The sequence below is a fragment of the Corvus kubaryi genome, unplaced genomic scaffold (assembly GCF_017639235.1).
Source record: "Corvus kubaryi isolate FWS band 111438036 unplaced genomic scaffold, C.kubaryi_AGA036_p1.0 133, whole genome shotgun sequence".
Lineage (NCBI taxonomy): Eukaryota > Metazoa > Chordata > Aves > Passeriformes > Corvidae > Corvus > Corvus kubaryi.
The window spans coordinates 31,013,709-31,016,476 of record NW_024580667.1 but is presented as its reverse complement, the minus strand read 5'-3'; positions in this window follow the sequence as shown (position 1 = coordinate 31,016,476).

Below are 2,768 nucleotides of genomic sequence, written 5' to 3'. Positions count from 1 at the left end.
GCCTGGAAACTGCTACTGCAATGGTGTAGTCAAGATTGGAAATGAGAACTGGAGCAGCAGCTTCCTGAGAGAGTCAAGACAGACTGCTCTGCTTTGAGAGAGGTTTCTGAAAAAAGGCAGTTATATAAAAGCACAAGTTTCTTCTGTGACTGTAATTCGAGATTAAATGTGAGGGCACCAAGTTTGTTTCAAGAACATTATCCTACACCTTTTTAGTCCTACTTAATTTGCGAGCTCCTATAAAAGTGAATAGCAGAATATGGGATTAGATAAAGAGAAAAAAAAAGGTGCAGAAACAGAAGAAAAAGTGTGGTGATAGAGGAAAAAGGATTTCCCCCAGCCATATGCAGGTGAGCTCCCAAGGTGAACAGAACATGACAACTGCTGACTGAACAGTTTCCCATTACTTGGGCCTTTTACCTTCATTTTTCACACTGATGATACTCAAGAGTCTTAGAGTATAAAGTTCTTTTTAAATCAATAGAAAATTTCATGGTGAAAAAAATCTCAGTCTTGCAGACAGTGTATTATGCTAAGAGAGTATTAACATTCAGTTATGAGCTTTTTTAAAAGGAAGAAATACCATGTTAGGCTGTGTGTGCCTCTCTGAATGTATGTACCACAGCCTTTCACAAATTGTCCAAAATAATGGTCTTGTAACACTGTATGTGCATAACCCTCTGTGAGCACAGGATTCACTTCAGTCTATCTGTATTATGATGTAGAATACAGAAGAGCACACAATTTACTTTGGATCTTTTGATGTGCAAAAAAAAAAAAGTATAGTGACATATCTAACGCAGTATATTGTACTAGAGCAGAGACAAAGGCTATGCTTGGCACATCTTCTCACAACATGCCCTCTGAGAGAGATGCTCTCATTTTGAAATCCTACAAAGTACATACATGTGTAAGCAGTGGTTTCTGGCACCTCAGCTGCTGCAGCTTTGTGGTTTACCAGTCATCTGTTTAAAAAACAGGTTTGGCCTTATTTACTTTGGTTGGAAACATCCATTAAAAATGAAAGCAGGTGAGTGTGAACAAATGCCCTCCAGCTAGCATAATTTCAATACTTTTAGAAAGAATAGGTATAATTTTGGACAGAAGTTTGACCATTAAGTTAAAAATACCAATTTCAGCATACAGTAAAATTAGCAAAGTCACTGATGGAAACCAGGCCTGTCTTGGTAGGGCCTGAGGCCCTGCCATGAGTGCTTACCCTGGCAGCATGCAGAGGAGGTTTTCACAGCATCTAACTTTGAGTGCCTATAAAAGACACTTGAACCACCCTTTCCTATTGTCCCTCTATTGCCCACAGGAAACTGCAGCTAAGTCCTTTGGCAGTTCATTGTCTTGGATCAGTTCAGTGACATACAGAAGAACCCCATGATGTGATCCTTGGCACTGGCAGTGCTAAGGAGGAGGCAGGAACAGAACTTGGGAACAAGGATATGCCATGGATCAGCATTATCCAGAGGGTGGTGAGCATGGGGCAAAACCCATTGGTGCCCAGACAGTGCCCCAAATCTGCTCCTCTCCATCTGACAGGTGCTGCTGCCCCACGAGGATCCTCTGCAGAAAGCTGTGTCTCCATCCTAGACTGGCTTCCAGGAGTTGCCACAGAAGGAGCCTCCCAGCTCGCTTGCTTCTGCTGCTCATTGAATACTGCCCGGGCCCACAGACCCGCACCCCAAAGCCAGTGCTCCACCAGCTCACGTTCAGCTTCACAGAATCATAGAATCACAGAATCAGTTACGTAGGAAAAGAATTCTCAGATTATCAAGTACAACCTCTGACCCAAAACCATATGTCAACAGCTCATGGCACCAAGTGCTACATCCAGTCTCCTTAGACACACCAAGGGACGGTGACTCCACCACTTCCCTGGGCAGTCCATTCCAATGTCTCACCACCCTTTCTGTGAAGCAATTCCTCCTAATGTTCAACCTAACTGTCCCCTGGCACACCTTAAGACTGTGTCCTCTTGTCCTGTTGCTGGTTGCCTCAGAGAAAAGGCCGACCCTCACCTGGTTAAACCCTCCTTTCAGGTGGTTGTAGAGAGCGATGAGGTCACCCCTGAGCTTCCTTTTCTCCAGGCTAAACACCCCCAGCTCCCTCAGTCACTCCTTATAGGACTTGTGCTTCAGACCCTTCACCAGCTTCATTCCTCTTATCTGGATCCACTCCAACACCTCAGTGTCCTTCCTGGATTAAAGGGCCCAGAACTGGGCATAGTACTCAAGGTGTGGCCTCACGAGTGCTGAGTACAGAGGCAGGACCACTGCCCTGGTCCTGTTAGCCAGGATGGCATTGGCCTTCTTGGCCACCTGGGCAGCGCTGGCTCACGTTCAGACGCCGTCACCAGCACGCCCTGGCCCTTTTACGCTGGGCAGTTTTCCAGCCAGTCTGCCACCAGCGCTGCATGGGGTTGTTGTGACCCAGGTGCATTCTGCATTTGGTCTTGTTGAACCTCATGCAGTTGGCCGCCCATCGATCCAGTCCGTCGAGATCCCTCTGCACCCTTCGTGCCGGGCGGTGCGGAGACCCGCTGAGCTGTGCGGGCTGGTGCGGGCGCTACCGACAGCGACAGAAAGCGATCGCGGAGAGCGCTTGGGAAGACGACTGTAGTGGGGACAGTTGTGTGAGCAGCGCGATGACAGCCAGGCTGCCCCGCGGCGGCCGGGCCGGCGAGGTGGCGGGGCGGGGCCGGGCCGGGGCGGGCGGAGGCGCCCCGGGTGACGCGGCGCTGCGACAGTGGCGCCTCCGGT